The sequence below is a fragment of the Mauremys reevesii genome, linkage group 1 (assembly GCF_016161935.1).
Source record: "Mauremys reevesii isolate NIE-2019 linkage group 1, ASM1616193v1, whole genome shotgun sequence".
Taxonomy (NCBI): domain Eukaryota; kingdom Metazoa; phylum Chordata; order Testudines; family Geoemydidae; genus Mauremys; species Mauremys reevesii.
Genome location: NC_052623.1, coordinates 135,918,283 through 135,943,645, shown reverse-complemented (window position 1 = coordinate 135,943,645; position 25,363 = coordinate 135,918,283). Strand labels below are relative to the sequence as shown.

Genomic DNA, 25,363 nt, shown 5'->3' with positions numbered 1-25,363 from the left:
ACTAGAAGGCTAACAACCGTCATTTAAGATGTTGAATTGTACCATCTGCTTTTCCACAACTTTTGATTTGTTTTGTGGCAGCTGTTTATTTCTGAGCTTCAGAGAGAGATGGGCAGGTAAAGCTTATGTTTCCAATTAAAACAACAATGTTTTTGAACAAAGCTCTAAAGACTTCTTGAACTGTGAAGAATATGCTGAGGATGAGATTTGATTTACATGGCAGAACTTCAAGGTGCATTATCTGGGAAAACCAAATATTGGTCATTTTACATGTAGTTAGAAGTCGGTGTCCAAAGTAAACTTTACAAAGTAGTTTTTTCTGCTTGTAGCTATTAAAAACATTTTAGGGAGCGTAGATGTTTTAATAACTCACCGTTGATTTCAGTGATTCCTAATACATTTTTTATCTTATTTGTTAGGATTTTTTTAACTTCATCTTTATCTTTTTTTTTTTTTAAATTAGCTTCATTTCCAGGGTCTTTATTTGAAAAATAAACAAACAAAAATTAGGGCCATTAGCAGCTTTAGGAAATTCAGGTAGATAATTTTTTAAAAAAAGACTAATTCTTTAATATACTTTAACTGAGATGTAAACAGGGAACTCTGAGAAGTATCAAGGGGTGTATTTATTTCAGAAATTAGTAGCTGAGATGTTGATGAATGGAGATGCGCATTTTTGTATGCCTTGTCAAGAAGCACTCTTTGTATGGCGTTTGGTGCCTGATGTCCAAATGACCACACCGTGTAGGCGAGTTTATTTGGATACCCTCTCTGAGGATTAACATACTGCAATGGTTGAATGCCAGCAGAATTTCTTCCCCCCCCCCACACACTCCCCCCCACCCCCCCAGGAGAATGGTTTCTGCTGAAGTCATTTGGTGTGTGCTTTTTCCTGTGTGAGGATTAGGGAATAGGAGAATGGCTTTGTGAGGAGATTCGGAGAGAGGGAGCTGAGGAGAAACTAAACACAGGGTACGAAAGACTTTAGCCTTTCAGAGTTCTTTCAGTCAATTCATTCTGGGAGACCAATTGCATGTGATACAGCAGCTGGGGTTTTGTTTTCTTTTCAGCTATATACTGTAGGAGAAGCTGGTAAGGTTATTTTTTTCCCCTTGTTCTACTGTTCCATGATGCTGTTTAATTGCTTTATCGAAGTGATTGTTTCAAGACGAAGGGAAGTTGGTTAATGATGCTGGGGACACCCTGCATTGTCTCTCCTTTGTACAGCTGCTTAGTTTGCAAAGAGGCACTGTTTACAGTAAAGGGGCCAGTTTCCGTAGAATATCTTTGATATTTTTTAATCAAAGTTGTTTTAGCCTCTTTCTGCAAAGCTGGTAAAAATAAACAAATAAAAGGAACTTAGCTCTTCAGTAATGTTTGAATTTATAGAAAGCTAATTTGGGGGTGGGGGGGGGAGCTTTCACCTAAATGCTAAATTTGAGATGTTTGTTCTTCGTTGATGTTATCAGATTTCTCACTTTTCTGGATTAATTCCAAACCTCTCCTTGGTTTTGCATGAGGAACATATATTACAGTCTTCTCACATGCTCAACCTAAACAACAGGGGACACTTGCTCTGACAACAAAACAAAAGCAAATAAATTTCTCTAAGGAAGGTGAAAATGAGAAATACAAAAAAAAAAGGGGGGGGGAGTCCAAAATGACCAGCTGAATTTTTTTAATTATTTTGTTTTAGTTTAAAAAGAAATTGCAAAGAAATCCTCAACATTAATATTAGACACTTATTCTTACCAAAGTGATTGTGGATAATGTAAGATGATAAATACAAGGCTAAATAGAAAAAATAAGGAATCTTTCAGAGGAATCAAAGTACACAGATTCACATAGTCTAATTACGCCCTCTCAAAGAGGCAGTTTTCAGATTCTTATTTGAAAAAAAAATTAGCTATCTTTCCTTCCCCCTGCCCCACACATTATTTTTAGAATAATGACTTGTGTTTGTCTGCATCTTTTATTTCCTTTCATATCATCGTGGGAAACTTTAGTTTGAATTGCTTGAGGATATGTGAACACAGCTTGGGGCATACCATGCCTATTCCACAGGCAAGCTATGAAAATCCTTCCTGTGACTCAGATGAATTGCAAAGTCCATAATTACAAACAAAAGTTTCTTTTGTGGTCAGTCAAAAATCACAGACAAGGGAACTGGAGAATGATTGACATCAGTTATTGGAGTGATTGATAGAGAACCAGAAACTTGGTCCATGATATAGTATGTTGGTTTTTGAAGCAGTGTTGGTCTTTTTTTAATATTATTCATTTCTTTATTCCCAGTTCCCCTATTGAGTTCTGAATGCTTTGCTAAAATGGTCCTCTGTAGCTATTATTGCTTATGGCCTATGGATGTCTGTATACAATGATTTACTAATCTGTTGCTGCTGAAACAAAACTGATAATTGCATCATAATCAGACCTCCTTGAAAGAATGTGTAGATTCTATACACTTTACACACATGGCTGTTGTTCCAGTTACAGATCCCACTCTTATTAAGTAATGAAGTGCCAATGCCCAATCCTGCAAAACCATACTCGCAAGGTTAGCCCTTACTCATGGAGCCGGCCCACTCATCTCAATGTCCTTACGAGTATGAATAAAGGTTTGGAGGATCAGTTTCCTAGTCATTAATGAACTGGATTAGGAAGTGAGCTGTTACTATGGTTTTCTTTGTGGCTTCAAAACAGAAACCTATATTAAAATTGACACTGATGGAATCTGTCATGGGGGCCCAACGAATATCAAGCTCACTGACTGAATATTAGAGTGTTGTAGACTTCAGCATTACGGGGAAATGCTAAAAGACCAAGCACATTTTGCAAGTTTACCTTTCTTTAGAATACTGACAATTTTGGCAGCAAGGGAAATCTAATTCTTCTATCTCTTTGCATTCTACCACTAGATACTGTGACCCCAGGGTTAGCAGTGTAACTTAGAGCTACTCTTTAGAAGGACAAAAGTTAAATTAGTATAGTCTTATCACCTACCATTGGAGTCCTTACCCCTCCCAACTCCTAGCAATAACTCTCAGGTCTGCCAAATGATTAGATGCATTATCTTTTGGCATCAGGATCTGTTTTCAGCAAACTGACACATCAGGTTAGGCTTCTGGCTGTGGTTCTAAAAATGAAAAAGTAGTTTAACTCCAGACTGTAGAGCAATATACTGTTTATTATTTTCACACCACTGATTTCAGTGTGACTACTTGTGTGAGTAAAGGTTTTCAGTATTGGTACCCCAGTTATGAAGGAACCAATCTAAGTGAGCAATTACTATGGCTACTTGGTTCTCTGCTATAGTGCTGCCCAAACTCTGTTTCATTAGTTTTCATTACTCAGCAGCATTCTTTAATGTATGAAGGTAAAAATGAGGCTTTGTTGTCAGTTCTTCCCAAATATGTATAGGCCTGCAAAATTCCCACGGAAGAGAAAATATGGTAACATTGACCCAAGTGAACCACATTAGCTGCTATTTCTGTCTACATTGGAGGTAATGTAACTGCACTGATTTAGCTGATCCCAGCAAAAAGAGACCTAAAATTATCTGTTTGAGCCTATACTTTGGCTAGTTCAACATCATATCACAATGCAAAAATATCTATTTTTTTTCCTATGTACACATTATTGGCAGTTATTGTTTAGAAAAGTGGCGGGTCCAAGGCTAGGTGAAAGGTAATGTTGTTTTGTGAGACCTGTTATGTTTATCATCCTGTATATTACATAGGAATGTGGTTGTGTAATTTAAAGTACTTGCTATGTTTATGATCACAGAGAACATGTGGGAGAGAAGTCTTTGCAGCTCATGGTTTCCAGTCCTTCTAAAAATAACCACCAGACTCCCATGTCATCATATCTCAGGCTAAATATGCTGTAAAGAAGTTGTGCTTTCATTATCCAAGACTAGCAGAAACTGCATCTGATCTGTCATGGGAAGTTGCCATTTTACAAGCACTAATCCACCAGAGGTCCAGAATAGGGTAAGAATTTGGGAATACAGTTCCCAGTTGCTCATGTAACAAAACAAGAGACTTTGAATATTGCTGTAAAGTCAATTCTATCACACTGTAATGGGTTTTTTTTTAAATTGCATCTGAAAATGGTCAGCAATTACATTAATCATTCTTATTAATAGAACTAATTTATAGCAATTTTCAATCTTTTATTTCCTCATTCATTCAAATGGGGGCTGTATTCTTTAATTCATTATCTATTATCAGAGCTCCATTGTGGCAGCTTCCTATATGATTGTCAATTATTCTTTTTGGTACATGACAGATATGGTCCTGGAGCTTTAAAATTGCCAGATGTTCTATACTGTCTTTTTTTACAGGAACCCAGTGTAACTTGATGAAAATCACCTTGCTGAGTAAATGATCAGCCACAGGATGGCTGGAATTTAAAGTCTCTGGGACGGTATAACTTATGATTGAGGTTTTCAGAGCTGATGAGTGGATTTAGCCACACGACGCACATTAATCTGTATGCATGTTGTCTGACTAAATATCACGCCTAGCCATCTTGGAGTGTGTGTGTGTGTGTGTACGTGTACGCACACACACAACTTACACTCCTTTGTAATTAAATGTGGTAAGTATCTTTTATATTACATTTCTGTGTCCTTCAGGAAGATATCACCATTTACATTGTAAATGTTCAGGATTTAACAGCTTGACTATGAAAATTCATTGCAGGTTAAAGCTTTGCATAGATGATAGAACAGCCTGGACACTGTCAAGAACTCATATTTGATACAGAATGGAATTATTGAGACATGTGGACTTAATGTAGAAACATAACCTTTATTAAGACCAGGATTGAAATGTTAATGATCTTTTGTCTAACACTTCAGGGAAAGACCACCAGTGATTTCCTAGGGGAAAAGAACTATTAACTTGAAAACATGTCTTAGTCTGGGCAAGCTTTTTACATTGTTAACCGTCATCTATGTAGGTACATAAGAACTTTTGAAGTTCTCTTGACTACATATGAAGAGAAAAATAGAATGGGGTGCTTTTACTTCCATGAAGAAAATGTACCTTTGAGATACTTCAGTGCTAAGACCAGGAAGCTAAGGGACAGCCTGTCAGTCAGGCCTTGTCTATATTGGGAAAATCTGTAAGAATTTTTCTGTACTGGTGAAGCTTGTCAGTGCTAGCTATTGTGGCTAGGGTGTAGGCTGAAGCTTTGTGACTCATATTATGATCAGAAAAGTGTTAGATGGCATTGTGACACTCCTCACAGTACATTCTGGACTGTTGCATAGCTGTGTCTCCTCAGTTCTCTGACCTGGAATGCCTTTTACACTGTTTTACTGATGAGCAGCCACTCCTGGTCAGTTAACTACTCAGCCTCTAGCATGCAACTTGCTCTCAGCTACACAGTATTGAGTGCTACTAGCTAACAACTTATAAATTACACTGCAGAAGAATAATATTCAGCAGATTATTACATTTCAAATGATACCTCACAAGTCATACTTCATATAAAATTTATCATAATTTTGTAAAAGTGGTGAACATAATGGTATAGACTGTCATAGGCATACTGGTAAAAATGCCTGTACTCTGCTTTCACCAGCTCTCCCACTATCACTAGCCCCTTTGTAGCAGCACTGTGTACAGAGAAACACAATTTTTCCCATTGTAGACATGTCCTAAGACAATGATTCTCAAACTAGGGCCGCCACTTGTTCAGGGAAAGCCCCTGGCGGGCTGGACTGGTTTGTTTACCTGACAATTCTGCAGGTTCAGCTGATCATGGCTCCTATTGGTCGCAGTCCGCCGCTCCAGGCCAAGACTGTCTGCCTTCAAGAGTTGCTATCCAGATGCTAGCTATGGTCAATAAAAATACAAGAAGGCTAGGAAACCACTAGATGAGACGAGACTAGAGGACCAAAAACTGCATAAGGTTTTGGCCCTGCAAAAGCCTTTTAAAAATATTTATAATAAACCTGTTTTGTGGTTAGAAGAGGGAGGTTTTGAAGTCAGTAGTTTTGACAATGTTTAGTGGTCAATAATTTATAATGTTGATTAGTGCATTAGGGTGTTTTGGAAAGAAAAATGTAAAAAATAAGTTATTTTGGTCCCTATCATGGTTATTATGTCAACAATGACATTTTCCTACAAGAGCAGCAAAGAGTCCTGTGGCACCTTATAGACTAACAGACGTATTGGAGCATGAACTTTCGTGGGTGAACACCCACTTTGTCGGATGTTGCATCCGACGAAGTGGGTGTTCACGCACGAAAGCTCATGCTCCAATACATCTGTTAGTGTATAAGGTGCCACAGGACTCTTTGCTGCTTTTACAGATCCAGACTAACACGGCTACCCCTCTGATACTATTTTCCTACAGACATTCAGGAGGATTTTTACGACACAGAGTGCCGAATAGCAGGATGAACTTTATTTCTTGTGTAAAGTTCAATTTCCATTTTAGTTTTAGGAGTAAGATGAATTATGGACAAGTTTGATATGGGGAATTCTGTGGTTAGGTGATGTTAATACATATCAAAACCAATCTGTGACTTACTTACTACAGTTTTGAAATTGAATAGTCAAATGATATACCACTGTAGATGAGAGAAGAATTTGGTCAAGAGTGTCTGGTACATTTAAAAACAATTGGTTAAGTTTAGAAAGAAAGTAGAACCATATTTATATATGCGTAGTGTCTGTTCTTATCAGTTTAATATCTGATAGGTCATATTTATATAGTAATTCAAATATACTAGTATAAGAATAATTCTAGTAATATATATATAATTTGAATTACTAGAGGGAAGAGTGCAAAAGAAATACCTGTACTCAATTAACATTCTGATCTGGCATTACTTTTGCATCCACAATGCCCATTGATTGGTGTCAGTCAACCAATTGTCAAAGTATTTTTACAATTTGGTATCTTACAGAACTCATTTGTGTTTTATGGACATCCAGCTACTAGTGATGGCTTGATGTATCTTCTTGATCTTCAGCTAGCTAAGGGATAGTAACATATAATCTATCTTAGATATTGACTTAGTCATGCTTACCCACCATTTGTCACCTCTAGACATCCATGCTTGCATTAATGTTAGGGAGGCATGCTCAAGGAAAAGCTTACAGGAAGTGGTTCATAGAATTCTGTGACTGGCCCTCATCTCTGGAACTCATTCTTATTGCAGGGAATACAAGATGCATATCTTTATTTAGCCTGACTCAAGCAGGGATAGAATACACTTTCTCATATGTTATGCATTTGTGCCTATCACCATTTTGATTTGTAGCTCTGCAGCCCAGGGTGTAGTGCTCATGCAGAGGGATCTGTCTAAATTTAGGAGTGTGTTAATTATTTTTATTTTATAGTAGTGGTAGAGGTTCCCCCCCCCTACAGTTTGGAGAATTATTTTCAAAATGCTAGAACTGCACCTTGTATTAATAACCCAAAAAAGTCCATACCCCCGCTAAAATGCTGACTAAAACCAGTTGGAATAGACTGCCAAGACAACAACTGTAGAGTGAGAGAGAGGAAGTGGGTATACTGGTATTCTCTCTCTCTCTCTCTCTCTCACACATCCTCACACACGGTCTCATTCTGCCCTCTTTTACTGTGGTTTTACACTGACATCAGTGGAACAATTCCTGATTTACAGTGGTATAAATGAGATTTGAATCAGATCCATTGCATTCCCTGGTTTCATATTACCACTAAACATAAATGTGTCAGGTATGATGATCCTATTCTAGAGCTGAATGGGTCATAAAAGGACTGTTATACTGCCCTCTGATATGTTCAGCGGGAGGACTGAGTCCTCTCCTTCCCAAACATGCAAAGTGGGATATCCAACATTGGCATAACTCAGTTCCATTGGCGTTAAAGGGAGTTTTACCATTGACTTCAGTGGGAGCATTAGGCCACTGTTGAGTACTTTTGAAAATATCACCTGCAGACTTATTTCTGCAGAAATATTAGCATGCATAGCTTGGGTATGGGGGGGAGGGGAATATGTTCTGTGCATACTAGTGCAGTGTGTGAAGTACTTACTGCTCTACAGGGTAGCTTGCTTGTTCACTGCAAATACAAGCGGTTGCCTGTCACTGCTTTGTTTGCCCTGGTTTACCCCTTGTACTTCTTGTGCTCAATTGGTGCTGCTACTCTTGGATTTTCCACTTATTTGGAGTCTATTTGCTGAGCTCTTAAGACTCTTGTGGGTGTAAGTAATATTTTTCCCACCTCACTATTTTTGCGTGGTTGTGCATGCCAAACATTTATTTCCACAATTAAACATTCTAACATAAATCCACTTATTGTTTGTTTTATGTCTATTAGTAATTAGACCTCAGATGGTAGTGCAATTGCAGAACAGAGTTTACCAATTTATATGCTAATCCAGTTGAGTTTGATGGAGCATGATTAGCATAGACTCAGTCAACATATTAGTTAGCTACAATCCCAGTATGCTGCAGTGGTGCCTATCACCCTGAGAATTTTTCCAGAGCAAATGCAGGTTCCTTAAAAGCTGATTCTCAGTGTTGTTAAAGCTAAGACCTTAATAATTAGTTTAATAAAGGAAGTTAGTTAAAAAACACTCAACTTCACACAGAGCACCTGGGGCAGCAAATTATCTTTATTAGGAGACACCTGGTTTCTCACTTGTATCAGAGGATAGACCCCTGATAAATTGAAACAGGTGAGTAATTAAATAATAGATGTATCAAAATGAAGTTCAGCAAAAGGATATGATAGATCTTCTGACTTAGAACAAATGGTGAGAAAATAAATCTCACCAAGTGATATGCTGTCTAAATGTTGGTTGTTTTTTTTTTAAAGGTTTTGGGATGGTTTTATCTAATTAATTAATTCCACACGCCTACAGCCACAGGAATCTCTCCACAGGAGACTAAGAAATCAGGACCAGCACAATTTGAGACTGCCTTTGTATTTGAGTACTCTGCTGAGCTAGACTTCACCTCGGCTATTAGTATCTACCATGATATTTTGTGAATAGAAACACTGGTTTGAGGTTTTTGTTTTGTCTGTTAACTTTGGGGGTAATTTTAGGAATGAAGATTGAGTTTTATATACATAATTATATGTATATTTATATATTTTTAAAATGTCCCCAAATTAGACATTTTCAAAGTCCATGCTTCTGAAGATGAGCTCTGAGTGAAAATAGATATTTAGAAATTTTCCCTGCTTCAACTCCTTGCTGAATATTTTTTCACACTGTAAAATGTGTGTAAATCTGGGGAAGGATTCTATGTATATTAAAAAAGCAAAAGCCCAAATTAGAAATATTTGTTCTCTGGGTGAAGGGAGGAAGTTATATTTTAATTTTAAAACCAGGAGCTACTTATATGGCATCATATATTGATGCTACTACAACATTACAAAGCAAAATGTTAGGGGAAGGTAAATATGGTCATTCTGTGCAGCTTCCACCTCTTCTTGCCTTTATGGCTGTGGGTAGAAGAACAGCTGGAGGTGACAAAAAGAAAACATCTGTTGTGTTCCATATTTGTCATTTGGAACTGAGATTCCAGGTTAGAACTCCAAGCAATCTGTGACCTTATACTTCTCACTGTCCTCGGGAACATCATAATGACTTTCTGCTGGGGTGCTAAGATCAGAGGTTTAAAACCACTCTTTGTATGAGACAGTTGACACAGGGAATGCCATTTTCATAGTCTAATCCAGGGGTTGGCAACCTTTCAGAAGTGGTGTGCCAAGTCTTCATTTATTCACTCTAATTTAAGGTTTTGCGTGCCAGTAATACATTTTAACGTTTTTAGAAGGTCTCTTTCTATAAGCCATAATATGTAACTAAACTATTGTTGTATGTAAAGTAAATAAGGTTTTTAAAATGTTTAAGAAGCTTCATTTAAAATTAGATTAAAATGCAGAGCCCCCCAGACTGGTGGCCGGGACCCGGGCAGTATGAGTGCCACTGAAAATCAGCTCATGTGCTACCTTCAGCCTGTATGCCATAGGTTGCCTACCCTTGGTCTATTCAAATACTACTCTCTGGCCTTCCAGCCAGGGGAATGACAACTCAGACAGACAAAAAGGAGATGTTTTATTTGGCAGATGAATGAGAAAATAAAGGAAGAGGTTTCTTATGTCTCCATCTAGACATCCTTGTAGCTAGAAAAGTCAAGAAGTTATAAATTATATTACCTGCCAGTGCAGATCATAGAAATTATTGATGAAAATGACCCATGAAGTCTCCTCAATCTGTTGCTCTGCCAATGCAGTATTGTTCTTCACATCTTTTCAGCTTCTTTATCCTGCCCTGCCCTATATTGTTTCTTACATGCTTCACCAGTGGGCTATCTCCCACTCCTCTTGAGAAACTGTCACAAGTCTAATAGAGCTCACTGTCAAGAATTTTTTTTTGATATTTAATCTATAATTTCCTTTGTTTGACTCAGTCCTACTACTCCTAGTCACTATTCCTCCAATTTTAAACAACTCTTTTCCTCATCAGCTGAACCACTACTAGGAAGTGTTCTGAAAGCAGTGATAAAATCAATTTTACTTTGTGTGAATACATTATCAATTGATTGATAATCACAGGGATTTAAAGAAACCAATACAAGAAATAGCATTCATTTACAGACTTATTATAAGGAAAGCTAACATTTTAAAACCTGTTAAGTCCTATAGTCTTTTAGGGTAAGAGGATTTTAAGGGTATGGGTGCCTAACTCCCTTAGGTGCCATTAAGGCAATTTTCAGGAATAGGTTTCAAATAAACAAGAACTGGCTGGTCTCAAGCCAAAAGAAAAAAGTAATTAACATATGTATTCAATATACAGTGGTCATCATTTAAAAAAAAATCAGTATTATCGACAATTGCTATACTGCAGTATCTGAGTTACTGCCATTATTTCTTAGTCGAAGTATAGGGAAATGCTTATCACTGGGGATCTAGGTGCCACAGATACCACACTGTTAGTGAAAATGTCTTTTAAAATGGCTAAAGATATGAAACTCTTAAAATACTTTTCTCAGAATTGCAGAGCAGCACATAGAACACAGCTACATAGTTTGGACACACTGAAGAAGTTCCTTCTAGTTCTGAAGATATTCTGTGGTCTTGATTGTATTCCGTGTTTTAAGTATAGGGAATATCCCTGGAAACCTTTCCTATCTCTAAATCCCAAAGGAACTTTTTAATTGGGCACTCCACACACTGCAACACTATCCAAACTGGAATTCTGTCCTACCCTCTGAAGTTACCTTTGTCACCTGTACTTACTCTTTCTAGTGTTTTTATTAGACAACCCCATTATTATTATTCAGCCTTTCCACTCATTGCTGTATTTTTCTCCATCTGATATGAGACTTGAATCATGTGTTTTTCATGGCCAGCTAATGACAATTTCAGTTATTATTACTAAACCACATTGCTGACAGATTGCTTTAAAATTCACACAACATTGAGGGAGTCCCCAACAAATTGCCAACCTTTTGTAATAGTACAAGCACTTGAAGTAGTATATTTCAATTATGGAACATGTTAACAGTAAGAAATATGTACTTTTATAAGCTAATTTCCCATATACAAATCTAATTTCCAGTGGTCTATTTTCATCAGTTTTAGTGATGAAAAACTGTTTTTTCCGAGGGTTGGAGATTAATGCAACCAGCAAAAGGAACGAGCCAAAGCAGGGATGAAGCAGCCTAAGAGCAGTTTCTTCCCAAGATGTAGAAATGTCGTGTCAAAATGAATGAACAACATTGTGTTGAATAATTGGAGACTACCCAGGGCCAAATGGCTTTAGGTTCTGGTTATTTACATGACATGAATATAATGTGCTTCTGTAAAGACATTTCACCAGCAGCAGACTTACATTACAGTGTTCCAGATGATTAGTGCACTATCATAAACAAAATCTCCTTATTAATATGTAAGATGTTCCAGTTGTCATCTTCGTTGTTGTTTCATATCATCCAGATTTCTGTAAATTTTCTTCCACATCTTTGTGTCTATAAATAAATCTTTTTGGGGTGCGGGTGGGGCGGAATAAACATGGAAATTATAGCCGTTTACTTAGTTGGAAAAAAGCAAACACTTGGGAGAGCTGAATTATATACACCAAACGTGGGAATTCCAACCACAGAAGTTGCATTAACTTAAATGGGAATTTGTTACTTTTATTTTTAAATGTATATTGTCTCCATCATAGCTGTTTTAAATTCTGTACATTCACCCAGTCAGACAACTAGAAGTATTGCCAGCAACTGATAAAAAAGAAACACATTTGTACCTCTCCCAGGGGTCACTGAAAAATAATTTCCCCCAGCTGGTCACAATCCTCGTTAGGGAAAAACATATTTGAAAAGTTATTTTGCATTGTGTTCTAAAAGCCATTAAACTGGTAAATCACAGTAGAAAGGCATCTCTAGAGCTAAAAGTCCTTGGGTAATAATGCTAATTAATTAGCATTTCCATACTGCTTTTCAGATATTAACTAGTCCACCTGATGTACCCTCGCTTTACCCAGGGGGAAATGGTAGGCAGAGGAGTTCAATGATTTGCTCAAGGACCACAGAGGGGTTCATTTACAGAACCAGGATCAGAATTCGGGAGTGTTTTTCTCCTAGTGCAATGATCAATCACTACATTTTTTTAAGATAAATCTCTTTCCCCTTACCAAAAATGCTTTCTGGATCCAATATTTGAGATATCACTGGGAGAGAAGATCTGGGTTTGGTGAAAAGAAGGCACACATGTTTGAACTGCATCATGTGTGATCAGCAACACTTCTATTAAGTTGGGTGTATGTAAAAATTATTCACCCTATAGAGAAAATGGAAAGAGAGGCTCTCTTCTCTGTATGTTAGTTGGAGTCTAGTCATGTGTCTGATTCTTAACGCTGTGCTATATGTTATGTATGTGTGATAGTCAACTTCTAGAGATCCGAGAATTGAAATAATATTACTAAAGTATTGTTGAATTGGGAAAGGGAAAAAAAATCAAGAGTTCTATGAGTTGTAACAGAACAGACCAGGAAAGAGCCCACCAGCTGTGCGATACTGTTCAGTGTGAAAAATGTGCTATTAATTCTGTCTCTTTTCTGTAGGAGATCATTAGAGGGTTTTATAGTCTTTCCTGATCAGTACAAAAGACATTCTGTAGCTTAGTGTGTCTCTATGAATTTGGAAGATATGCACTCCAAAGGGAATAATGGTGTTTGTTTTATCTTATTAGTGTTCTTCGTTTATTTCTGCAGAATATCTAGACTGTCTCTTATAGCTGGAACTGCCTGTGGTGATAAATTGGATCCTGAATCTTTGCACCTGATGCCATGCAAAGCTATAAATTAGTTATGGGCTAGCAAGATGGAATCCTAAATGTTTCCATTTCTCATAGAGCAGCTGACCCTGGAGGTCACCAAGCAATGAATGGGGAAAAAACTGGACTTGTTAGCAAGAATACAATTAATTATTTACACACATGTGAGCATTTGACATTAGCATCTTTTGAATTAGAAGAGTTTGCTCTGCTTCTTTTAATTTTGCCCTCAAAACTATATAGTTGGTAAAATGGGATTCAGTGTTTGTCTCCTTTAAAACCAGAAAATATATACAAAACAGGTTATAGGGTAAAACTGGGGGATGTGTGTTAAGAATTTTTGGTGAACAATTTAAATGTTTTTAAAGAATCTAAGATTAGACTATTTTATGTCAAAGCTAGAGCACTGAAGAACGGGCAGTGGTTACTTAACTATACATAAGATGGCTTAATATCCCTATACGTTCAAAACCAGCATAATAAATATAGTGAATGCTGTGGGTTAAACACAAAGAACAGGGGGAAAAGCCACCTCCCAGTACAATTCCCATTGGGAAATCTTCAGTGAACTTCAGCCAAGTGGGGTTTCCACTTGTTTTTCTCATTTACACTGCCATGCTCTATTCATCACAACATCAGGGTCACTTTTCATCCATGAAAGCTCCTTGCTAAAGTAATATATGGGTTTTGTAAATAAAGCCTTGTGTTACTGAGAAAAAAATATAGATCACTAGGTATTCCAGTATATTTAATTTGTTTTAAAGTCTGAAAAGTTTATTCCTGTAGTGGAATATTTTAAGGCACCGTTGGTAAGGAAAACTTTCTTTTTAATGGCATGTAACCTTCATGGCTATAGAACTGTTGTCTTGAACACAAAGGGCTTAGAACTGCTGCAGTATGATACAGGAATTTTAGTATGATTGCTCCAAGGTGAAAGCATTTTTTCCCAATATATGAGCAATTCTAAAACATCCAGGTCCATGTTCTGCCCTCAGATACATGCCCAAGAGACCCGATGGCTACAGTGAGAGCTGTACATGCATATCTAAGGGGCAGTATTTGGCTCTGAATGTTAATGAGGCTAGGGTAGAATAGACTTTGGTTTTGTATAGCTCCTTTCATACTTGGTACAGCTCAAAGCTACTTACAAAGAAATAAATGAGATACTAGCAGAGGAAAATGGAGCCGCCATTAGTGCTCAGTAGTAGCTTTCTTGCTCTCTGGGAAAGTAGAGCCTGGTTTATGTTGAGAAAAGCAATACTGGCTAGTAACACTGGGGTTATCCTGGTTTTTTTTTTTTTCTGAAAGTGCCAATGGATATTTAATGGTATCCAGGACATTCACCAGAAAATTTCTGAAGGCTTTAATGTCTCAAAACTATGGACTTCCCCCTTCTCCTTATAGTGCTGCTCTAAACCCTGCAGCAACTTGAAAGCATCAGGTGTGAAATGCAAAATGTCTTCTCCAGCTCTGTTCTCCAGTATCAAAGATGCTAGCCTAGACTTACTTTTAAAAAGAAATACAGGAACAGGGGTGCTGGAACAATGTTTATGGAGGTGGGTGTGGTGCTGAGAGCCATTGAACCAAACAGTAAAGCCTGGATATGATGGTATCCATTTCAAGCCAATGGTGCATCAGCACCGTCAGCACCCCTAGTTCCAACACCTATGTACAGGAAATTTGTTTACTTTGCATGCATGTTCTATATAGCAGACTGTGTGCAGTCATTCTAAGCAATGACCATAAACAGATAGACACCAAGTTAAGCCGAGTTTTCTGATAGCTAACTTAGGCGCCAATCCTGCAGTGAGCTCCGTGCAGATGGGGGCTCTTACACTTGCATGGAGCTCATTGCAAGCTCAGGACATTAGATGTAACAGTGCAAGTGCTGATATGCTATGCTATTCCCACACAAATAATCGTCTGCTTCAGAGAAGGAGCTTTTGGATTAATGGGAAATGCCTGAATACTATCTACAGGCTGATGTTCCTGACACTACCACTTTAACAGCCTTAAAAGCTGCTGACCTTTCAATCTTTGATTCTAGTGCCAAAGAAAGAAGCACTAGCAATATGCATATGATTTTTCCCCTCAAATTCTTCTATTCATAAGCACTGTTGCAGTGGCTGCATAGTTTTTACAACTTGGAATATTTTAAATACATAGCACTGGCACACTTGAGAGGGTGATTTGGATGACTATACTTTGAGAGCACTTCTGGAATGATGTATTCCATATTTACTCCATATAAAGGATCTGGGCATCTTATATGTCACTGAGCAACAAGAAAGGCAGACGCCATTCTTTGGCAGTGCCAGGAACTACTTGGTTTTGTAGACAGGGAGGAACATCTGTTGGGATGAAATTTGTGGAAGGTGATCTGTTGTCATGATAGTAATACAAATGAATATATGTACTATCCATGCTCTTTTATTCATAATCTTTCAAATCTGGCAAGCCTTCAGTAGTTACTCAGCCACACCACCCTCCCTTCTTTTATACCTATATCCATAAAAAGACACAATAAAATAGAGAACAGCATCTTTAACATTTTCCGCCTAATGCTCTCTTTTAAATTGGTGTAAACAAAGCTGGCTTTGGGACCCCTGCTGGTCTTCAATTGTTTAATAGCTTGCCAGCAGCACACCAACCTCGACTCTGTAGTCTGTGGGACAAATTCTGCTTGCCTAACTCATGTAAGTAGTCTATTAACCTGTGGCCCTGGGCATCTGACGTTGCCATGGCAAATTTTAGAAAAGATGATATCTCAGCATTTAAAGCTCTTCAGGACTCAGTTATACTCAGAGAAACATCTCTTTTTCTTTTTAAAATTGAACTACTTGTCTTTGAAGTGTGGTTTCTCCTAGAATCACGGTGACAGATTTTGCATTAGGGTGCAATCTACCACAAGGGCTAAGAGCTCTTATGAGGCACAGCCTTGGGGTGCAGGGGCAGAACATTCATTGTTTGAAGTAATGGTGGGCATTGTCCTCTGTGCCTGATCCACAGAGGGGGTGAGCCTGTTACAGTTCTCAGCTACAGAGATTGGCCCTTTAACTCAAGCTGTAGATGCCGGTGTGTTAGCAATGATCATACATGGAGGCATTGACCTGCTCTCTTGTCTCCTACATCCGCAGCATCGCCAGACCCACACATTCAAAATTCCTGTGTCAGGTCCAACAGCACACTCCATACAAGGTGATATATTCTTGTTTATGATCCTTTCTAAGGACTGTTTTACAGTACCTAATTACTGCGTCAGTGCTGTTCCTAATTGTTTTTGTTCTGCACAGCATAAAGCAAAAGGTCAAAACACATTTCTTCAGGTCTGGAAAGCCAAGAGGTTGTTTTTCCACCAGAAATGGAAGGCTTTAAACTTTTACAGGAAAAAGTCACCAAGTGGGAGAGAGTGAAACAACATGAAACTGCAAAAGCAAACTTAACTAGCTTGCTAATACAAAAGGAAAAGGACAGTACTGAGAAGTACATGTCTTTTATGCAAAGCCGAACGTAAACCAGCATTTCTAACATGATTTGGGGGGGGGGGAATCACTGCTTAAGAAACACACACATCAGAAAACATGGATTTTTGCAGCTAGAAATCAAGTATACTGCTGCTACGGCTGCCAGATATTATCAAAGATGTCCTAGTGGGAGAAGAGAGAATGATGCTGAGTTGTAAATCGAGACTGCCTATAGACATTGATTTGAAGTCAGCCCAGAAACAGAAGAAGGAAATACATGTCTTCCCTCAACCCAGCTATAGGCCAGTTCTGTTTTCTCCACATTGCCATTTACTTAAGCTCAGTGTTTCAGGGCTGCTCTAATTGCCACTGGGGTTGGGCTGGCACAGAATCAGAGAGCTTGTAACTGAGAAGAACTTGGATTCAGGGGAAAACTGAGCATCCTTTTTTGTCCAGATTTTAAGTTGTTTGGGACATAAACCATATGCGCCAACTCTGTGAGTGCTCCGGGGCAGTTAGATAGATGTTTTTAATGAAATAATTGTTACCTGACACTTTTCCCCCTAGGAAATAATAAGTTTAGGCCTATTTCTCCACTGTCTTGCACCTTGGCTACAGGCTGCAAAGTCTGGCACCCGTCACTAGTATTTTTTTTTCTTCTCATCCTAAGTAAACTGTCAGCATCCCCAGCCCAAGAGCTTTGATGTGGATAAACTGCCAGATTTCCACTTGAGAAACACAGCTTCACTGCAAACATACCTTTGTTTGCAGTGACAAGTATTTATGTTGCACCATCCCTCAGCTGTGCTTGTTTTCTCCACTTATATCAAAGAGCATGTAAGCAGTGAAAGGAAGCAGGGCAAAGTGAACCCAAGCATCCATGAAGCACAGAGCTGGCAAGGACCAGCTACTGGGCCTGATAGTGTCTCTTTGAACTACGTGCCTGTGATATTATAGGTCCTGATCCAACTATCATTGATATCAGCTGCAAAACTCCAACTAAAATTTGGCTGTGTGTATGTGTGTACGCACGCGTGCGAGAGATTCCTCAAATGCCGAGTATACTTTATTCCTAAACATTTCAAGAAACTATTTGGCCTTTGACATTAATGACATGACATGAAATGTGTTAATAATAGCATAATAGTTAATCTTTGCAAGAAAAATAAGTGCATCCCTCAATACTTGCCATACTCCTAGATCAAATGCATCCCTCTGGACTATTAATGCCAGATGAAATCTGAAGATGTAATAAAACATGAGTTGAATAAAATGTGTTCTCCTTTGTTACTCAGTTCTTTCAAGGCTAAGAAGTAACAGAACACAGGGTATCAACTGGTTATTTCTCAGTAGCCCTGTTCTTGCACATTGTAACTGCAGGACTGGGCACTTCTGTTGTGCCATCCTTTTCGCAAGTGTCAGCACCCTGCTGAAGCTCTGCTGAATTATTATGGCAAGTGTGGCTCATTAACTTCACCCTAGAAATAAGGGAAGTATGACTGGTTGCCTAGGAAGAAGAAGCTAGTGAGTTCAGTTGAGAGGTGTGCGAACTACTGATTTTTCAGTTTGCCAGCTGAATCACAAAATCAGAAAAAAGTTAGAATTTTCTGGCAAAAAGTAAAAAAAAAGTTTTGGGTGGAATGAAATGTTCCATTTCATTGTCAAGATTTTTAATCTTTTATTAGTAATATTGAAACAAAATTTGAAACAAAGTCATTTTGCATCCAAAAATCAAAACATTTCATTTAAAAAATGTCAACATGGAGTGTTCTGATTTTTTTTTTTCAGATTTTTTGGGCAGGGGGAGTTGAATGAAACAATTTGGTGAATTCAACACAAATTTTGAAATGTTTGAGTCAATCTAAATCTGCATTTTACAGTGAAACAAAGTTTTGACCAAAAAATGTCACCCACCTCCAGTTAAGATATAGGAAGTCCTGGAAGAAAATATTATGAATAGCTAAGGCCAGGGAGGAAGCTTAGGCTGAAGTTGATGTGGTGGTGGTTGTGTTTTTAATTACCAATAAAATGAGACTTCAGGAGGAGAATAAGCTTGGGCACTAACTCAAGGTCCACATGCGTTTCTGGGAACAGGGTAAGGATTCAGCCTGTTCACACACATGAACAATATAAGCCAGATCATTCATAAAGGGATAGAATGGAATTTCTGGCTGCAATCCCCTTTCACCAGGAGCCACTGTTCATACATCTAAGGAGAAATGAACAGCAGAAATTGAGAGAGCTCAGACTGGGATCATGATCCATTTCATTATGGATTTATTTGCCTTTCGAAAGAGCGTTGGGGTGCATAATAATTATACTTGCCCTGTCTTCACCGAGTAGCTATAGAGGGTAGCTGCCAATGCATTGAGCTGTGCTCTTCTCTATCATGTCAGAACACGCTGACGTGCTTTCTAAGTTTCACTTCGTTCGACTTAAAGTTTGCTGGTTGGCATGACTGGATGCCTCTTATTAAAACAAAAAGAAAATCATGATCTGACACAAGTAGAAAAAGTATTAAAATGCACAAAATGATTGGACATCTACAACTTAAACCCTCCCAATTCAAGTATATCTGAGGCTGATACTGTGTTGTTCTTATCCCCTTTATGCTGACTATCAGGATATCCTGTTGCTATAGGCTAATGTGGAATGCACAAGTGCCTTACTGGTCAGAGTTCAAGGGTTTCATCATATTTTTGCAGCCAGAAAGGTGGTCCCGTGCACCATTCTTTTATCCCAAGGGGCCACACTTTTATGCTGGGAAAAACTTACCACAAATCTGAAGCATGCAACGTCTTGCAGGCTCTTAAACTTGTAACTACAGAAAAATTACAGGGTAGAGACTTCAAGGTGATAGTACAGTTGGAGTATGTTGTGTAATATAAAGTATTCCCAGTGGGCATTGGTGGGGTACCTACTTAATAATTCCAACATACTTTTAAAAAATTACAATTTTAAACTGTTGTCTTTGTTTGCTCTTACAAATAAGTGCCTTTAGCCTATGAAGACATATTTAGAAACTGAGATTCCAAGTTGTTTTTCACTAAAATAGAAGAGTATTGGGTGGGATTCTTTTCAAGAATTTATAGAACTGTCTGTCTTATTTGTTCCTTTTTTTAAGTGATTGTGCTTCCTTATCAAGTTTAAGAAACTAGAAGTAATTGAAACTGAAGATCTTTATTTTTCTTCTGAGTAGCTGAAATATCACTATATCTATGTGTGCATGACACTGACCTCAAGCCTACCTTGAAAGGAATCCCATAGTCTTTGCAATTCATTTCTGGGCCATCCTTCAGCAAAGTCTGCAAATCATTTTTGATTATGCAAACATATGTGTTTGGGCAGCAGGGATGAAGGGTGCTGGGGATTTGTGTGATGTTTATTATTGGCCACCAGAGGCTGCTCAGAGTCCACCATACTCATTTCACTGAGGATTATAGTCCTAGTGGTAAAAAGAACAAAAGAGGTCTTGCTCTGCCATCTCTTTGAACTGGGTTCTCCTATAAAACTAATACATTCCTTTGAGGTCTGGTCTTTGTAGCAATTAATTAATTACCTCAATAAAGAACAACAATTCCAGACTAACTAATGACAGTCCCATCCTTTACCCATTCGTTTTTCCTCTAGCTTCTTCCTTAGCATTTTCTAAAGAAAACATATTTTTCCTGCAATCTCCCAACTAATTTCACTTATTTTCCTTATTTTTGTGAAGTTAACATTTTTAAAAACTTTAATAATTTAGTTTTTACATTTACAAATTCTTGTTCTTTTCCTTTTTGCACTTTCTACATTTCCCCTTCTTCTGTCTACATTTTTCATAGCCATCTCCACTTATATGTTTCCTCCAAAACCTTTTATTTCATGACTTTACAATCCACTTTTTTTCAGATCTTTGAGTAAGTGACTAAAAACTGAAGCTGGTAACATGATCAGTGGTATGATAACCAAATAGTGCACTGCCAAATAGAAGATCTGTCATAGGTTTGGAAGTGCATTCCTCACCAAGGGCTTCTGTTGCTTAGCATTACAATTGCTGATTTCACTGGCACTATCAAAACACACTTAAAGACCAAACATGACTAATTTACCACTGCTAACTACATAACAAAAATGATTCTCTGAATGCTTATTATTGTATGTACAGATCTCCTTAATATATGTATGCGTACCATATGTGCTTACTGTTGTTGCAGTGTGAATTTAGGGTTTTATGAAGTGATAAGCCACGTATTAATAGTTTTAACAGACGGCACACTAGTTGTTAACATGGTAACACCTTGCCAGAACAATGTTATATCCATTTTTGATGCTAGAAATAGGCTAGATGCTGGGCTTTAAAATATGTAATGTGAGTGCATATTTAGCACTCGTATCTGGTCAATATATTATGTTCATCCGTCTTTGGGTCTATTGCCTGTAGTGCTATAAAAATGTGCAGCCCCAGACTAAATATTAATCCATTTCCCAGTAATTCGGGAAACAATATGCAAATATAGACCCCAGCACTGCAAATACTTTAGCACTTGCCTAACTTTACTCATGTGCATAGTCCCATTGATTTGAAAGGGCCTACTCACGTGAGTAAAATTACCAAGTATTTGAGTGCTTGCACTCTTGTTAGCTTGGAGGAATAATTTTCTTTGTTCTTGTAAGAATTATTAGATTATGGGTGAAATCCTGGTCCTATTCAAATCAATGAGAGTTGTGCCATTGCTTTTAACAAGGCCAGGATTTCGCTCATAACTTATTAAAGTAATTTCACAATTTGAAAATATCTTTCTCATATTCCTAACATACCCAACAAGCTCTAATCTTTTATCTGTAACTTGATACATTATAGGGATTAGGCAGTGACTGGCCAAAGCATCTTACCTGGTTCCAAAACGTTATGATGTTTGGAGCATCAGAAAAAAACAGAAGGTTCTCATGTCTTCTCTTCTCAGATTTTTTTAATAAACCAGATAAAATGCAAAATTAGCATGAAATCAGCATTTTCAAACTTCTGTTTAGTAGCATTGTTAAGAAGATTGACAAGGATAAAATTCAGATTAAATTGCCAAATATCTTGTCTTTCCAGTAACTCCTTTAAACTTGCCATTCCTAGGAGGGAATGCACGAAAGCATTTACCCGTGAATAATACCTTATTAAACTGTCATGATTTAATGTGACACATTTTTTCTCTCAATTTGCATGCCTGACAATAAACTTCCTAAATATCACCTTCAGGACCATTGGCAAAAAAAGTAACCCAACTGAAATAAATGTTGGATCAGCAACGTGGGACAACCACAATGCTCCATGTGAATACAAGACAAAGGGCTTAAGCCATTAAAAATGATATGGTCCATTGCCATGCTAATGTTGAGTTCTTTGTGCAGAATGGGCTTGTTGCATTGTAAACACATTTCCATGATTCATTAAATCCTGTGGAATAACCCCCAACCCCCAACAATTCCAGTACAATGGAGCGGTCATTTTTAGATTTAATTATGAACAGGCAACACAATGAGCTGCCTAACTTGCCCACTTTTACTGAAAGACCAGTGTGTTACAGACCTTTTCTTTGATTAACAGTATAAACATTTTAGAAATCCATTACTTTTTTAAATAGAAAGGAGGGAGAGTCTTGAAAAAATAATAAGGGTGCATAAATGAATGCCATTCAGGGCACTAATATTTCATTAAGTTGCACTGGTTTTGCACACCTATTTAGTATTCAGTTTAATAGAATATAGTAACCATAGTAACCAATGTATAAAGGCTATGCAACTGCTTCAGACTCTGCAACATCTTCTTAATGAGATGTGTACCAAATGCCATGTTAATATCTAAAACAATGTTGTTGATACTATCAATTGGAAAAAGATACAAGGAGAGATTATGTATTAAATCCTCAAGAATCCTGACCTTGCATTATAATTTTTGCCTTTTTATTCAAACACTGGCTTCCACTTCCGCATTTACTTGTGTTATGTATTCCTGGAGTAACCAGTGAGAGTGTGGGTGTAGTCTACCATTTTAGACTCTGCATGGCAGCCACCTCCATTTCCTTTGCAGCTTCAAAGATGCACTGGGGTGAGGGTCTACTCTTCTGGTGTTTGGAAAATGGGCATGACAGCAATGTTCTCCTGCTGTGTCATTCTGAAACCTCACAGGGGCTTCAAACAGTAGCTGCCTGCTCCTGCCAGCCTCTCCCTGCTCATCCCACAAGACAGTACTTCAGCCTCTTCCACTGCAGCCTGCTCCTTTTCCACTAATTTAAGAACTGCACAAGACAGGTGGGTGGCTGTTGTGTGGAGCTCCCAAGCTGCTCAGGAGCCCTCGAGCAAATGCTAAGCAACCACGTTTGAAATAATAATTTCTTCCAATGTTTTCATCCAAATATGAGTTTCCTTCTTTTTTTTTCTTTTAACTGAATGTGAAATGCAATAGTTTTGTTTTCACTAGGGCTACATACTCAGAACAAGGTCTATAAAATAAGTGGTATGGTTCTATGATACTAAATGGTTTTATAATCAGTGGACATGGCTTCACAATTCAGTGCAAATCTGCTGCATAAATTGAGAGATCTTGGTGCATAGTTTAGGTCTATGCCACACAGTACAAAGCTCCCAGACCTTGATCTCATAAAGTAGACATCTCATTGCCCACAAGTCAATGGGAGAGGTATGCAGGACCAGGGCCAATAGGATCACTGCTTTATGCCAGCTGAGTGGGTGGAAAGGGGCATTTATATAAATGAGAATTAGGCCCATACAATTTACTTATAGTTAAAATCCTGTTGAAGGAATTTCAAAATGTGACAGTATTTGAAAGAAAGGGTGGTCACAAGCATTAAAAATTGCATTCAGTGGCGTACAGGGCATATGCTAAACCACCCCCATGGTGCAACATAATGTAGCAGGTATTTCTGTGCTTCTCTTTTACTGCTGTTGGTGACTAGTGATGGTACCTGACGGGAATGCAGTGTGTGCAGGAATTTGAACATCTGGGTGTTCCAGCAAAGAAACACAAGCAGTCATGAAGGGTGTTACACACCTGTCAGTTTCTGTGACTTTGGATACTGAAATGTCAGAAGCTGATTGAATAAACTGGGGAAGAAAGAGAAGCATAAATAAAAGCACACTGATACAGCCTTTGTTTCTGTGCTTGCTTTCATATTGCACAAGCACTACCTGTATCAGCCTTCAGAATGTTAACTTACTGGAATGGCACAAAAATAATGGCACTTCACATAAAAATATCATAGCTTCACAAATCAATAGTTCACTCTTTTTTTTATGGGTGTGTCTTATAAAATGAAAAAGAAAACAATCAGAGAATCTGAATGTAAAACAGCTTTGCCAGAAACCTAGGGAAGTACATTATCTTTGTAGCCATTATCTTTTAGTACCAGCAGCATTTAACAAAAAAGAGAAGCCTACGGAGGAAACACATCTGGAAATGTGTCCTAAATAAAGTAAAAATTCTTTTGGGAAGTGGTAAGCCTATACTATGTCTGTAATTAAAAGAAATGAGGTATGGTGGCTCATAAAAAACCATCTGAAAACAGTTTAAAGGTTAAAAAGAGGGCTCCCTGGCATAGATAGAAGGGTAAGAACTGAACAGACCAACTCACTCCTTGCAGGGCGGTGCTCACTGTCAGAGGATTTAAAAGTGTATGTTTCAACTCATTCCTTACTTAGCTGGCATGTATATAAATAATTTTAAGTACTAAACAATGCTACTGACAAGAAGAAAAACAGCATTCATGTGATAGGGAAGACTGAAATTGTTTCTTTCTTACTCATAATAGTGTATGACTAATGTTTAGAGACATCTGTCCATGTCCTTGTGGATTACTTCATTAAATCCTTAAGGCCCTTTCTGTTTTAATCTATGGCTTCTGTTTTTCCTCTTCTACAAAGCAAGAACAAGAATGCTTTCTGCTGGGTTTCCCTAAAACACATATTGGGTAATCAGCCCCGAGAGTCACGGATGACAGTAATTGAAGCAAAGTTAGAGGTACTGTGGCTATTTGGGACTGGATGAGATGTACGGCTGCCAACTCTCCAGGATTGTTCTGGAGTCTCCAGAAATTAAAGATTAATCTTTAATTAAAAATTATGTAATGTGATGAAACCTCCAGGAATATGTCCAACCCTCCTTTGATGGGGAATCTCAGGTGCTGTCCTGACAATTAAAAACATGAGAAATTTATTCAAGCCAGATCCTGAGGCATTTAGTCAGGTAATCTCTCATTGATGAACAAAATCTAAGGACTTCAGGATTTTGGTCCACTGTATTTTTGCACCGACTTGATCATGCTAATATGACGCACACAAATCATATTGACAGGTTTACCTATTTGGCTAAATGTTTAGCCTAACTCTGTGTGTGTGTGTGTGTGTGTGTGTGTGTGTGTGTGTGTGTGTGGTGGGGAGGGGACGGGGGACGGGGAAGGATCCTTACTTTTTAATTGAAGTAAAAAGACATCATCTGTTTTGATTCTAAGGGGGGAATTTAAGTGTATCTTTAATCACACCTCTAATAGTCTATTCATTGCATTAACTATTTGATTCATATTGTCTTTCTCACTACGGCTATATTAAGGGAT

At 37.9% G+C, this 25,363-nt stretch overlaps 1 protein-coding gene across 3 annotated transcripts in view; it reads left to right on the top strand.

The window, feature by feature from the left end:
- Positions 1-25,363, top strand: part of MID1 (midline 1) — a 387,109-nt gene that overhangs the window by 156,376 nt on the left and 205,370 nt on the right. The window contains exon 1 of one of the 3 annotated variants that reach the window (XM_039504355.1): positions 3,941-3,992. The exons of the other annotated variants lie outside the window; for them this stretch is intronic. The gene's annotated coding sequence lies outside the window, so the exon portion shown is untranslated. Of the gene's footprint in view, positions 1-3,940; positions 3,993-25,363 lie in introns of those variants that run through there. 3 annotated transcript variants of the gene reach the window in all.